At 44.5% G+C, this 16,278-nt stretch overlaps 1 protein-coding gene across 4 annotated transcripts in view; it reads right to left on the bottom strand.

Annotated features, from left to right (window-relative positions):
* The window catches only part of SHROOM2 (shroom family member 2), a 373,353-nt gene that overhangs the window by 16,999 nt on the left and 340,076 nt on the right, over window positions 1–16,278 (bottom strand). The window lies entirely within an intron of this gene.

The raw sequence follows: 16,278 nt of genomic DNA, 5'->3' as shown, positions 1-16,278 counted from the left end.
GCCAGAGCAGCTCATCTAACACATTGTGTTCAGTATTAGATGGGCTGCCTGGAGTGACACAGTTTGATGGAAATATACTACTGGCATGCAGCACTGCAGAAGGCATTTCCATCTCATTGTTCTTTGTAACGATTTTCCATATCTGTGCACTATTTAAAGGAGCAGGGTGTTTAATGGACACACATATCCAAAAATAGAAAAGCAAACATTTGGTTAACCACACTGAACATTAATATTTTTCTATGGACAACCTGTTGCTTACCTATCTTGTTGCTTATGGCACACTGCTCTTCACAGATATTTACCTTGGCACTGGCACGTTGGCATCTTTATTAACACACAATTCATCTCAGTACCATACATTGAACTTACTGAAGGGAAATTCTACATTTACACCCCAGAAAGGAACTCATAAATGCCTTTTCATATGTGTATGCCTTTCTTTTAAATATCTACTTTATTTTAAAGAAGAGAAAATACTAGGTTACCGGTTGTCCACTAATAAAAGGCAAAAAATAATGTGCTTTATTATTCACAGTGGGGTTGACTTGCTAAAGAATTAGAGGCTCGTCATCTAGCAAAGGGTATGTTGGTAAAATTTTTAAAGTGACACTGAACTATTCAAGTATGTATTCTTAACGAAAAAGTGCCCTCTATTGCTCTTGGCCTCCTTCAAATTCCATGTACGTAGGAACTTAGCCATCTTCTTTTGCTCACTCCTGAGAAGGACTAGGGATGGCCTTCAGTCTTGTCTCCTTAAGGAGAAGGTGGATTTCTGTGAGTCACAAGAAATACCTGCAAGTCTGAATGATGACTTGGTGTGCATGCACCTAAACTGAAAAATGTACAGGTGCATCCCATAAAATTTGAATATCATCAAAAAGTTAATTTATTTCAGTAATTCAATTCAAAAAGCGAAACTCATATTTTATATAGATGCGTTACAAACAGAGTGATATATTTTAAGCATTTCTTTCTTTTAATTTTGAGGATTATGGCTTACAGCTAGTGAAAATCCAAAATTCATTATCTCATAAAATTAGAATATCACATAAGACCAATTAATAAAAAAAAAAAAAATGGATTTTTGTAAAATCTTACCGTAAAATCCTTTTCTCTTAGCTCATTGACAGACGTAGTCCTCGGTGATACAGCACCTTCGGGTTATGTCGCCTCCACAGGAGTAGGACTAGACAGGAAATAAAATGCTCTGGCCACACCCTAGGGGCAGTCCCCGAGGGTATATCCTCTCTCTCTCCGCCACAGCAAATCAGTTATATCACAAAAGCAGTGTTTAGAGAATTTAACCCAACCCAACTCAAAAACAGAGGGGCGGGTACTACGTCTGTCAATGAGCTAAGAGAAAAGGATTTTACGGTAAGATTTTACAAAAATCCATTTTTCTCTATCGCTCATTGACAGACGTAGTCCTCGGTGATACAGCACCTTCGGGAAGTCCCAGAGCAGTATCACAAATGAGGGGTGGGAAAAATGGAAATCAAATCCAAATCTAGAAGGCCCAACCGGTGCCAACTAGAAGTTTCCAATGCTCATCCTTAATGATGAGACTCAACAAAAAAAAATTTTCAAACAGAAAAAAACCCTCGAGGTAGACCACCGGTCTCCTCAAATTGCGGCCTGCAAAACCTTGCGGCCAAATGAGGCATCCGCCGATGCCATCACAGCAATTTTATAAAATTTTGTAAAGGTATGTACCGACGACCAGGTGGCCGCCTTACATACCTGGACCACTGACGCCTGATGGCGAAAGGCCCAGGAAGTACTGAGCGCTCGAGTGGAGTGCGCCCTAACAGGGAACAGAGGACTCCGACCCTTAATAGAATAAGCCTGTACCACCGTCTGTGTAATCCATTTGGCAATAGTCGCGGCAGATGCAGGCAACCCCTTTCTGGGGCCATCCGTGATCACAAAAAGTGAATCCGTCTTACGGAACGATTCCGTAGCCTTCAGGTATACCCTGATTGCCCGAACCACATCCAAGGAATGCAACGCATGTTCCCGATGATGATTGGGCTGAGGACACAAGGAAGGTAGTACAATATCTTCATTCAGATGAAAATCTGAAACCACCTTTGGAAGAAAGGATGGCTTAGGATGCAGTACTACCTTATCCCTATGAATCACCAAGTATGGGGACTGGCATGATAAAGCAGCCAGTTCTGACACCCTGCGTGCAGAAGTGATAGCCACCAAGAAGGCCACCTTCTGGGATAAAGTAAGCAAGGGAATCTCCCTGATGTTTTCAAAAGGAGGTTTCTGTAGAACCGACAAAACCAAATTAAGATCCCAGGGCGGTAAGAGTGGAGCCAGGTGCCGCACCGCCTGGATGAAATTCCGCACCAAGGACTTGGTAGTTAAAGGTTTCTGAAAGAAGATTGCTAATGCTGAAACTTGACCCTTGATGGTGCTCAAGGCTAGTTTCTGCTCAACCCCTTTTTGCAAAAAGGCCAATATTCGAGTCACCGAATAGGTACGTGGAGGAAATCCTAAAGATTCGCACCACGCGATATAAGTCTTCCTTGTGTGATAATAGACTCTGCTGGAAGTCGCTTTCCTTGCTTTAATAAGGGTAGGAATGACTGAAGCTGACAACCCTCTGTCCTTCAGTACTTGGGTCTCAATGGCCAGGCCATTAAAACCAGCGACTGTAAAGCACAATGGTAGATTGGTCCTCGAGACCGCAGATACTCCCTGAGACGCAGTTCCCACGGAACGTCCGCGACTAGCAAGTCCAAGTCGGCCAGGCCGGCTTGACGAGGCCAGCCTAGAATTTCTAGGACCACTGGCACTGACGGGATTTGAACCAGGCGTCCCTAGAGCTATCTGGCCCCGACCATCCGAGAAAGTCTGGTCGTTTTCTGTTCCCACACATTTATCCGACACCTGATTCCTATCAGGAACGGTGATCTCTCCTGGTTGAATCTCAGGGACCGAAGTCACCCGGCTAGAGGCTTCTTGGTCTGTCTGGTCAACCAGATCCGATTCCTGTGGGGAATTGAGACTAATCTTAGGAAAAGGTAAAGAAAAAGATCTGTTCAGGGAACGGTGACTACCGCTCCCTGTAGTACTTAAATGTTGGAAGGGAAGAATCGCACCGGTAGTAGTAGTCGATACTCGATCTAATGTCCTGAATACCGGTGAAAACGTCCCCCCACCCTCAACCCGGGTGGGGACGCACCTTCAGGCTGTGTAATCCTTTGCTTCGGGTTTGGCTGATTCGGTCCTCTGTTTGTCCGACCAGCCTTTCTTGAACCCTCCTGGAGGAGTCTTGCCTTTCCCGCTTGTTCCAGCCGGGCGTGAGGTAAAGAAAGGTCCTCGCTTGTTTCGAGGTCCCTTAGCTTTAGCAGCCTGTGGCAAGAAAGTGCTCTTGCCCCCAGTGGCATCCTTAATGATTTCATCTAGGGTGGCCCCAAATAGGCGATTCCCCTGAAAAGGGAGATTCGTCAAGGTCTTTTTGGAACCTAGGTCAGCTGACCAGCATTTTAACCACAGCACACGTCTGAGGATTACCACTGACATAGATGCATGCCCTAATAGGGGGGTAGCATCCAAGGCTGCGTCACAGACAAACTGTAGCCCTTGTATAATCTGTTCCATCAAATCAGATGTTCCCTGGGGAATATCTTTTCCCCTAAGGTCTTGGCGTACCAATCTCGCCCATTCCGTTAGTGTCTGGGAAACTAGACCAATAACAATTACTGGTCTAAATGCTGACCCTATCAGGGAGAAGATAGTGCGGGACTCCGCTTCCATCTTTCGATCCACCGGATCCTTAAAGGACGAAGTGTCCTCCACTGGGATAACCGTGGCTTTATTCAGCCTGGAAATAGGTGGATCCACCACTGGTGGTACCGTCCATTTCTTAATGAGGGATTCCTCAAACGGATAGCGTCTAGCAATACGCTTGGAAATAGTAAAGGTAAGCTTAGAATGCTCCCATTCTCCTTTAATTTTATTACCAAAACACTTGGGTACAGAAAAAACCTTCACCGTTTTGATGGGCTTGTTAGTACCAAAGGGAATCTCTGTTTCAGTTGCCTCTGCCGGTAAAACCTCAAGTCTTAAGGTTTCCCGCACCGCCACAACTAGTGCATCCACCAATGCTTCTTCCTGAATTATGGCGGAAGAATGAACGTCCTCCTCCTGTAAATGCATCCATACTCTGTGCACCGGCGGGTCCCGTGGCCCCCTCGAGGGAAACAGGTGGGGGTACTTGTGTGGCAGGGTCCATGATTATTCCAGTAACTACCCGGAAAATTCAATCCAAACTTAAATAAAAAACTTTTTTTTTTTTTTTTTTCAGACCCCCAGCGCCACAAAAGCCCCTCAGTGTTACCTGCTAGGGATCCCTATCGATCGAGAGAGAGAGAGATAGACCCCCAGGCTCACCACTTGATGCTCAGAGTTCACTGCAACAGGTTACAGCGCTGTGTCCACAAACAGGAAGTCTTTTGGCTGGCTGCCCGGGAAGAAAGGAGGCGGCTCCGCCCCTCTGCACGCCTTCCGGCGCCTCCCCTAGCTCCACGAGGTGTTTGAGTCACCTCAAACATGGCCGCCCCCATGCTGCAGACACGAGGCTACGCCAAAATGGCGGCCTCGTGCGATCTACGGCGGTCTGTTACAGCATAGCGGCGTCCTGCAGAGTAACTAGGCATCGCAAAATCTCTCTCTCATGGAGATCAGCTTGACCGGCGGTACCGAACCCTGGCGGTACCGCGTGGCCGTCGGGAGACCTGCTTCAGCTGGAGGAATGACCTGGCAAGCCGCATACCTGTCCTGTGGCTTCTGACAGGTAGGATACTTCTAGTAACACAGTAAGATTCCAGTGCTGCCACATATTACAATCATTTAAACATACTTTGTAATTAGATTGTCAGCTCCCAAACCAAGCCTGCTGGCTTTTTGTACACACAAATCACACTCAATATAGGGGGATCTGTGCTATGTTATAGGATAGAGGGGAACCCATCCTTACCATTACAGAGAGGGGCTGGACCAACAGCTCAGCAAATACAGGGGGGAGCTACCCCCCCCACCCCTAGGTCACGGCGCAAAAGCCTAGCCCATTCAGTCAGAGTCTGCGACACCAGGGCATTGGTGAATATCTGCCTCAGTGCCAAACCAGCCAGGGTGTACATATTGTGCGCCACAGGCATCATGGTTGCCTTGTTCAATCTGGAAACCGGAGGGTCCACCACCAGTGGAACAGTCCACTTCTTAAGAAGTGACTCCTCATAGTGGTATCGCCTAGCAAAATCGCTTAGGGATCCCAAGGGGACGCTTTGGTTGTCCCCACTATTTAGTGACAATTCTGTCAAAATAGGAGGGGAAAGGGAACAACTTTTCTGCTCTGGATGGCTTGTGAATGCCAAAGGGAACCTGCGCCTTCAGCTGCGTCCTCCTTCTTTAAGGTCTCAGGCACAGCTACAATCAGTCCACCAATGCCTTTTCGTACACAGTTGCAGAAGTGGAGGAATCCTCCTCACTATCTGAGGATTCAGGGCGCGTGGTCGCAGACCCAGTAGGGTGACCCACGTCAGTGGCGACCAAATCAGATTCAGGATCTGATGAGAAAGATGAGGCAGGGGAAGGCGGGGGCACTTTTTGCCAGCCTGTCACCCAAAAAAAACACCTTCACCCAGGACACCAAGACCGCCACCAGTGGATGGATGGATGGGACCCTTCACTCAGAGAGGGGATTAGGTGGGGAGATGTGCTCCAAAGACTCCATAAGTCACCAGGGGGACCCCACAAAAAAGTGTAACACACTGTTAAGGGACAACCCCCACCGCACTGGCAGCCCTACCCCATTGCCAGCCACAGAGCACCAATCGATCCTCAGTAGAGAGGGAGAGGACCCCACCAGACTCACCACCCCGCAGAAACCAGGCACTGTGGCCACCAGGAGAATCTGCATTGCATGAATGGCGATCAGGAAAGGATCAAGGAATCAGCACCAGGGGATGAGGAGGGGCTCCCACCACTGAAATTGCCGCCCAGAGGGCTCCACTGTCATGGCCACAAAATGGCCGCTGGACTACACAAACATGGCCGCCGTGCATTAAGCACATAGGCTACAAGAAAATGCTAGGTACAGCCCCCTCCACAGCCGATCGCACGGTTGCCGACAGCGCACCACCCTCCTATCGCCAGCACAGCACCCTGCCCCCTTCGTAGGCGGTGGACCAGGCCACCCCACAGCCCCAGCGTCGGTGAAGTGTGTGGGAGGTGATATGGCCCACAGGGACCACTAGACCGATAAAGGGTGTGCTTAATGGGAAGAAGGGAAACCCAGGGGTCCGACTGTTCCATGAAGGGGCCCACCTCCACCCCAAAACCCTCTAGGGGGAGAGGGGGACAGTCACTTACCATACCAGGAACCAGGCAGCACTGCTCCAGACAAAACTACCTCTCCATCGAAATGGGGGGCTGTCGGCACGGAGAAACGCTGCGACTCATTCCGAGACTCAGTCGTATGTGACCTCGCGAGATATTTAACTCGGACTCCGGGCCCTGTCCGGTGGGGCTATGTCACGGCGGACCTAGCACGGCGCGCGCTCACTGGACAGACTGGGGTGACCACTGAATCTAGATTATCCAGCCCGTTGCCCAGTCCGGCAGTTGACTGTAGATCTCACAGGAAAAAATCCAGGAGAAAAAATGTATATCTAAAAAAAATGAAATAAAAATAGCCAGGACCAGAGATCTCAGCAAGGAACAAGGTCCTTATTCCTGACTAGGCAGAAAAAAAAAACCTAGTACCTATAGCCGAGAGAGGGAGTATACCCCCTGGGACCGCCCGTAGGCATACCCAGACTGTTTTTCTGCCTAGTGTCCTACTCCAATGGTTAAGATGGTCAGGAGCGGTGTCCATCAATGAATGAAAGAGAAATGGTGTTTCTGGGGTGTGATCAGTACACATTCTGTGCACAGAACAACTCCAGGTAGCCATATTGCATTTTCAGAAATTTACAGCGGCTGCAGACTGAAAAGGAAAGGTCATTTTTAAGAGCATTCAATTACAATATGACTTGTGTCACAATTGTATACGCTATATTATTTTTCTTTATTTGCTATTTTTTTCCCCCCAAGAAAATGTTACCCTTTAATTCAAAAAGTGCCTCCTATTGTTCTCAGTCTCCTCCAAATCCTTTTCTGCTGTGATCTAACTTCCTGTTAGAGGTGGCTATGTTTATTTTCCATAGTCCCACTGTATGTAGCCACCCTCTCATGTTCACTCCTGAGATGGACTATGAACTATGGACTATGGGATCTGTAATGTACATAGAGCAGTGCACATGACTGCAACTAATGTGCACTGTTTCAAATAAATAGAAGAGGGGGTAAAGAAGAGGACATTACAAGGAGACAGAACAATGAGAAATAATTTCATGAAAAATAGAATACAGGCACATTAAAATAATTCTAAAGCCATTTTATTGTTTTTTACCTTGCATTCTCTTTCAAAAGCAGTTCCCCCCACCCCCACCAGTATCTCCTTAAACACATAAATTAATCCTGAAACAAGCAATTTCAGGACCTCCTTACTGCTAACTATGGCTGATGCCATGTAGCTACACCACTGAGCCCATTCTCTCATGTTTGGTGACATTTTCCAAATTATTGTCGATATTGGCCCACCAAAGGCAGATACATGTGCTGGGCCCAGGGTGACTGGAAAACTCAGAATTTCATCAAACTGAAAAAGTAAATGAATTATCCCTCCCTAATGAAAAAGTTAAGCCAACATTTTGCCATTAATTAAAAATGAACTTTTGGAAATGTAAAAAACACCTAATTTATCTAAAATTGGAGCCATGGAAAGTCAAGCGTGTGATCTGTATTAAAGCTAGAGCTTCATCTCTCATCTAGCTCAGTATATTTTTAGCACAACACATAAAATGTGATCCCGTAATTTAATAGAAATTTATTGCTGCTGAATACCCAGTATTCAAACATGGATGTGAAACCTACTATACTTAATATAAAAGTCTGGAAAAGTTTGGGAAGGAATTTTAAGAAAAATGAAAACATCTTGAAAAGTTCTCCTTCTCGTTTGCCACAAATTAGGTTAAATATTTTAACTGATATCAAATATCTCCCTTGGCTTCCTCAACAGCACTTGCAACATCCTCAGAATGTACGTTAGTTATTTTTTTATGTATGCCTTAAAGTGTAAGTCCAGGCAAATTCACTTTTTCTTTTCAATACTACATATCTCCACATTACTTTTATAAAACTGCTAGTACTTTGTTTCTCTTACATTCCTAAATTTTTATCCCATTGTCCCTTTTTCACTACCGCCCTTAGAGAACTGACATTACTGCAGAAGAGCTTCTCAATTCACATCATCCTTGTCATCCTATTACTGCCACAAGTCCACATATGTCAGTTGGTTGGTGTAGCCATACCAGTGGTTCACGTCTCCCACAAGCCTCAAATACAAACTAGCTCCTCCAAGGGATGGGTGTGCCATCAAGTATCTCTGCCCAGCACCGTTACATAAAGACATCAAAGCTTAGGCCAAGTGCTTGGGCATGACCGCAGGAAACCTCCCATCCACAAAAGGTAAATATCTTCTATATTTTTAATGTATAGATAGCGGTGCTGGGCATTACATGCACTTCACAAACCACACTGCCAGTACTTTAAAGATTTTCCAGATTCTGGCTAAAAACAAATAAAAACAAAAAAAACAAAAAAAAAAAAAAAAAAAAAAAAAATCGCAGAAACAGAAAAAGTGGGCTGCAATACATTATCTACAGTGTAATCATGTTGTTTAATTACTTTCTCAAATTTTGACCCATCGGATATTGAACAGCAGCTTCAATATTAAAAATAAAAGGCTAATCTGTTGCATTGTATTGGGGTATTTAATGAGACGTCACAGCAAAGGAAGTTTGCTTTCAAGGTCTGAACTCCCCAACTGTGCTGTATGCTGTGGGAACTTTCAGGTCTGTAAACAATGACCTTTTTTTTAGCACACCTGAAAAGCTGAAATAGCTGAATACTTGAAAAAGAAGACTGGAGCTCCATCTGCTGGTTGGTTTGAAGATAGATTTACATATGAAGTTTCAAATGCAAGTCTAATCATATGTAAAATTTATATAGGACTTTGGCTCCTCATATCTCTGTATCTACTGGTCACTTTAACAAGTTAGTTACCTCTACTTTTATCTTTATACCCAGACCCTGTTAGTATGCCTGTTTCTGCAACACTTCAAAGGGGGTTTAAATTGTCAGGTGATTTATACTTTAGGGCTGCATTCACACTTGGGCAATGCAGGAACCAGGGGGATTCCTGTGCGGGTTCCCAACATCACACATGAATTGCCGGCGGCTCACACTGAGATCTGTGAACGGCTGGGGGTGTCAATGTAAAGTTAATGACACCCCCAGGTTGGTTCACAGATTGCAGTGGAAACTGTGAAATGCTGCAGGAATTGGATCACAGAGGTGCGGACATCCATGTGATCCAATTCCAGTGTGGACCAAAAAAACATTTTTTATTTTGCTGCAAATGCGATGTGATTTCAGCCTTACAGTTTGTATGGCTGAATTGGCATCGCACAGACATCGCATGTTATCAACATGCAACAGCAATGCGGTGCAAATCATATGCGATAGACTCACACACCAGGATGAGGATACTTTTTAAAAAAGTAACAGTTAACTTTAGGGGAGTCCAATAAGATTTGAAAGTTGCAGACACAAGGCTGAAAATAGAGTGCCTTAGGGCTCATTCACATGTGTGGCAGTTCTTTCCTCCCTCGATCCACTGAAGATCACATTTTAAAGGCATTTGACAAGGTGGTAAAGAGGTGATATATCCCCTCCTCACAGTCTGCTTTAACCTTTAAAATCCCATTGCACCTCAACTCGATGCACCGTACGCAAAATGTCATTTCATTTTTGCCGAGGTATGGGTACAGCCATGTGCAGGTGCGTAGCTGTGTTAATGTGGGCAGTCAGGGGGTGGTAAAACAGAAGCTCAACTGCCTGTTTTTATTGCACCCAAGCCACCTGTGTGAATGAGCTCTTAGAGTTGTTTAAACATTTTGTGAATTGAGCCCTTTTGTTTTACATACACCCAGAACGTATTTATCAGATTTCAACTCTTTTTTTAATTGGGCTTTAATACCTTCCTACCCTCTACTCAGTAAAAAGCAGAAAGGATCACCCTGATATCAGATGTGCTTGTTATAAAAACCCAAAGGGTCTTATTCTTACTCAGATTAGGGCAAACTTGGGCTGTTATGGCTCGACCTAAAAACAAAGTAACTACAGTGTTGTAATAGCATTAATTGTGTTTTACACACTTCTCCCTTAGTTACCAAATCATGCCTGGTACCACTGGTAACAACATTTTGGGAAAAAAATATTTATGTTGGCATGCTTTAGTTGTATGACTGTACAAGTGTGTGTAGAAAGGTATCTTACTCAGTTGAATGTTTGCACTGCTTTTCCCAGAAGAGTGCTTAGGGCTTTAAAGCCAAATTACAGGCATCCGTATTCAAGCAGATTCATGAAAGCAAACAGTGATGCAAAGGTGCTATGTTTTCTTTTATACTGGTACTGATCATGTGATTAATCAAGGTACTGTCGATTCTCCCACTTTTCACGGCAAGAGCTCTGCAATGGCTTCCATCAAGTTTTCTCAACAAAACAGAAGCAGGTAAGAATATGCAGTAGGCTTTGCAGAAAACATTTCAGCATTTATAGTTTCAAAATAGATGTCTAGTCTATAAAAAGACAATTTGTTTTAAAATTAGAAGCTTAGCAAATCACTGAGGGTCAAATTTGCACCAGGTGTGGTGGGACTGTGTTGGGAGCAGGGTGGATTTGATTTAAATCACTAGTAAAAAGGCTTGATTTACAGTATCTCACAAAAGTGAGTACACCCCTCACATTTTAGTAAATATTTTATTATATCTTGTCATGTGACAACACTGAAGAAATGACACTTTGCTACAATGTAAAGTAGTGAGTGTACAGCTTGTATAACAGAGTAAATGTGCTGTCCCCTCAAAATAACTCAACACAAAGCCATTAAAGCGGAGTCCTGGGCACAGAAAAAAAATTTCAGTGAACATACCCCCGGGACAGTCAGGGCTAGTACATTCCACAATGGCTAGCCTCTGATCTGTCCCGGTTCGCACTTACCTGCAAGAAGAAATACTCACTTATAAAATTTCTTCCAGAGCGTTGCCATCTCTCTTGTGGGCAGCTGAAGCCGGAGCGATCCTCTTCTGCGTCTTCTTCTCCCAGAATGCGCCTGCACCGGCCCCTCTCGTCACTTCCGGTGCGGCGTCGCATTCCTCCACAGAAGCTGTTTAGCAGGGAATGCGGCGTCGCCCCGGAAGTGACGAGCGGGGCCGGTGCCGTCGCATTGATTCCTGGGAGCGATGACGTTCAGCTCCCAGGAATCATTGCAAGCCAGGAAGTGACGGCGGAGCCACGGCGCAGAGGGAGGAAGTGAAGAATAGGGGAGTATATTCGATCTGCAATTACAAGGTGAGTACAAAAAAAAAAAAACCTAACTATCCAATTCTGTTTCAGGTGAAGGAGAACAAGCGGACGGGCACAAAAAAAAAAAAGAACGATTTTGTGCCCGGAACTCCGCTTTATTGTCTAAACCGCTGGCAACAAAAGTAAGTACACCCAAGTGAAAATGTCCAAATTGGGCACAGTTATCCTCTTTCCCTCCCCGGTGTCATGTGACTCATTAGTGATACAAGGTCTCAGGTGTAAATGGGGAGCAGGTGTGTTAATCATTTTACCACCGGAGGATTTTGCTGTCTTATGTCCAGGCCACTTTTTGCGATTCGGCACTGTGCGATTTTAACTGACAATTGCGTGGTCATGCAACGCCGTACCCAAACGAAATTTACGTCCTTTTTTTTTCACAAACAGAGCTTTCTTTTGGTGGTATTTGATCACCTGTGCGATTTAAATTTTTTGTGATATAAATTAAAAAAAGCGACAATTTTTAAAAAATAACAATATTTTTCTACTTTGACAGTTAAAAAATATTCAATATATTCAATTTTTGTCATATATTTAGGCCAAAATGTATTTCGCTACATGTCTTTGACAAAAAAATTCTAAATGAGCGTATTTTTAACCGCTTTATGACCGGACGGTTTTACCCCATTCCTGACCAGGCCATATTTTGCGATTCGGCACTGCGTTATTTTAACGGACAACTGCGCAGTCATGCAATGCTGTACCCAAATTAAATTTATATCATTTTTTTTCCCCACAAATAGAGCTTTCTTTTGATGTTATTTGTTTACCTGTACGATTTTTACTATTTGCACTATAAACAAAAAATAGCGACAATTTTGAAAAAATAACAATATTTTTCTAATTTTTTTATATGAAATTCCGCCCCCAAAAAATGTAAAAATCAAAATTTTTTATCATTTTAGGCCAATTTGTTTTCTGCTACATATTTTTGGTAAAAAAAATCTCAATAAGCGTATTTTGATTGGTTTGTACAAAAGTTATTGTGTTTACTAACTAAGGGAAAGATTTCTGTCATTTTTGGTGTTTTTTTTTTTAACTAGTAATGGCGGCGATCTGTGATTTTTTTGTGGGACTGCGACATTGCGGCGGACAGATCGGACTGACATTTTTGACACTTTTGGGGGGTACCAGTGACATTACTACAGTAATCAGTGCTATACATATGCACTGTTACTGTAAAAATGACACTGGCAGGGAAGGGGTTAATTTTTATTGGAGAGGGAGGGGTTAATGTATGCCTTGTGCTTACTAACGTGTGTGGGGGGAGGTGACTGAGTGACACAGGGACAGATCACAGGTTCAGCTATGCTGAACCCTGCAATCTGACCCTTCCTGTCACTTAGGAGATCCGCCCGCTTTGTTTACACAAGCGGGCAGATTTCCACACTAGATCCCCGACGATCGGGGGAAGAGCAGCGGTGATCACCGCCGCTCCTCCCCTGGCCCGACTACCGCTGTAACTGACAGAGGGGAATGTCTGGTGACGTAGGTCTACGTCGCCAGATGATAACGAGCCACTTTGCCGCAGTACAGTCAATGTGACTGGTCGGCAAGTGGTTAAATTTGGTGTTATCTTATACTGGTCACTGGAAGTTCAACATGGCACCTCATGGCAAAGAACTCTCTGAGGATCTAAAAAAAGGATTTGTTGCTCTACATAAAGATGGCCTTGGCTATAAGAAGACTGCTAAGACCCTGAAACTGAGCTGCAGCATGGTGGCCAAGACCATACAGCAGTTTAACAGGAGAAGTTCCACTCAGAACAGGCCTCGACATAGTTGACCAAAGCAGTTTAGTGCACGTGCTCAGAGTCACATCCAGAGGTTGTCTTTGGGAAATAGATGTAAGAGTGCTGCCAGCATTGCTACAGAGGTTGAAGGGGTTGGGATCAGCCTGTCAGTGCTCAGACCATACGCCGCACACTGCATCAAATCGGTCTGCATAGCTGTCGTCCCAGAAGGAAGCCTCTTCTAAAGATGATGCACAAGAAAGCCCGCAAACAGTTTGCTGAAGACAAGCAGACTAAGGACATGGATTACTGGAACCATGTCCTGTGGCCTGATGAGACCAAGATAAACTTATTTGGTTCAGATGGTGTCAAGCGTGTGTGGCGGCAACCAGGTGAGGAGTACAAAGACAAGTGTGTCTTGCCTACTGTCAAGCATGGTGGTGGGAGTGTCACTGTCTTGGGCTGCATGAGTGCTGCCGTCACTGGAGAGCTACAGTCCATTGAGGGAACCATGAATGCCAACATGTACTATGACATACTGAAGCAGAGCATGATCCCCTCCCCTCCGAGACTGGGCCGCAGGGCAGTATTCCAACATGATAACGACCCCAAACCCACCTCCAAGATGACCACTGCCTTGCTAAAGAAGCTGAGGGTAAAGGTGAAGGACTGGACAAGCATGTCTCTAGACCTAAACCCTTTTGAGCATCTGTGGGGCACCCTCAATGGGAAGGCGGAGGAGCGCAAAGTCTCTAACATCCACCAGCTCCGCTCCGTCGTGGAGGAGTGGAAGAGGACTCCAGTGCAACCTGTGATGCTCTGGTGAACTCCATGTCAAAGAGGGTTAAGGCAGTGACAGATTTTCAAATGATTTTCGTCTGGCGTATGGCCACAAGAATTATAATGGACTGCACATATGAGGATTCTATACAAGCACTATTAATTGCATGGCACTCTGGTTATTAATACTGTGAATTATTACACTACATGTGAGTGAAAAGGTATTCTGTTCTCTTTGTATTGCTTCCTTTGTGTGAAATACCTGGTGTTCCTGTTAGTTCCTCTGCTTTCCAATTAAAAACTGACCACACTAAACAGGAGAGCACACCGTGGCCAGTTCTCTATGCTGTGAAATCAGCCTGCTCTCCTCCAATCATCAGACTTGTCCTGACACACCCCTCCTGCACAGCCTGTCACTGGGAATCCTAGTGTACTGTAAGCTTCTCCTCCCCCCCGCTCTTATGCAGCTGAGAACAGAGGGTGTGCGATCACTTATAACAAAGGAAAACCGGTACTTAATGTTTTTTTTTTAAAATATCTATTCAAAAACATTTTGCCTTTCAATTCTATTTTAAACTGAATGGCTTGTTTTACAAGGTGATTGTATACAATCACGTTAATGAAATGTCACTGGTGACATTTAAATAAAGTTAATTTATAGTAATAAAGAAAAAAAAAGTAGTAAAAAAAAAAAAAAAAAAAAAAAATTGAACAGTGTGATGCGCCGTTATCGGCACTGCACTGATCACACTGCACAACAGCAGTTGCATTGTAATGCAGGGGTTGGTGTAAATGTACCATAAGGGTTTTCCTCTGTTCTGATCAGCAGGGGATGAGTGAACTAATTCTCTGCTGAACTGGAGCTAAACAGAATAGAGGTCACTTTTGTGTTGTCCGTTTAGTACTTTTCCTCCTGTATGTGATTGGAAGCAAACAGACACACATTAAAGTGATTGTAAAGTCTCTTTTTTTTTTTTAAATAACAACATGTTATATTTACCCCCTCTGTGCAGTTGGTTTTGCACAGAGAAGCCCAGATCCTCCTCTTTCCGGGTCCCTCGTTGCTGCTCCTGGCCCCTTCCTCCTATCAAGTGCCCCCACAGCAAGCAGCTTGCTATGGGGGCACCCAAGCCGAGCTGCAGCTCTGTGTGTCTATTCAGACAGGGCGCTGCCGTTCGGCCCCGCCCCCTCTCTCCTGATTCACACACTGACTTCGACTGATAGACACAACAGCCAATGGCGCTGCGGCTGTATCTCAGCCAATCAGGAGGGAGAGTCCCAGGAAGGCAGAGGGACTTGTGAACATCGTTAGATAGAGATGGGCACAGCTAAGTATTAGGGGGTGCTGAGGAGGCTGCTACACACAGAAGGCTTTTTATCTTAATGCATAGAATGCATTGACAAAAAACTTCCTGACTTTACAACTCCTTTAAGTTTATGGGCAGGAGGATTTAAAACAGACATCAATCCAATTATATCCTTTCTCCACAAAAACAGAAAAAGATGCAACCCTTTTCAGTTTTTTTTTTTTTTTGGACCTAGATGGACACAGCAGTAAATGGATGTAAATGGACACACGTCAACTTAGACCCACCACAGACTTAGGCCGGCCATATATTATACAACTGTCTTGTACAATTTTCCCTTAGATTTCCCAAAACCATATAATATTATTATTATTTCAGGTACTTATATAGCGCTGTCAATTTACACAGCGCTTTACATATACATTGTACATTCACATCAGTGCCTGCCCTCAAGGAGCTTACAATCTAAAGGTCCCTAACTCACATACATACACAGTAGGGCCAATTTTTTTTATACAGGATCCAATTAACCTACCAGCATGTCTTTGGAGCGTGAGAGGAAACCGGAGTACCCGGAGGAAACCCACGCAGGCACAGGGAGAACATGCAAACTCCAGGCAGGTAGTGTCGTGTTGGGATTCGAACCAGTGACCCTCTTGCCGCTAGGTGAAAGATCTACCCACTACACCACTGTGCCCCCCACTACACCACTGTCAAACCTAAACGGTTTCAATTTGCATGCAGTCAAGCAGGCCCTTGCACCACATAGCTGAAGGTAAATCTAAAGGAAATTGAACAAGAAAATGGTATAATATATGGCCATCTTAACACTGAGTATTCAATCAGATCTGCCTAAAAAACTGCCAGATCCGATCACGTGAAAGGACTCTAGCTACGGTCAATGGCTGTTTT

The sequence above is a fragment of the Pelophylax lessonae genome (genome assembly GCF_965119305.1).
Source record: "Pelophylax lessonae genome assembly, chromosome: 2".
In the NCBI taxonomy this organism is placed as follows: Eukaryota; Metazoa; Chordata; class Amphibia; order Anura; family Ranidae; genus Pelophylax; species Pelophylax lessonae.
Note: the sequence above shows the minus strand (reverse complement) of the source record. Positions and strands in the feature narration are given on the sequence as shown.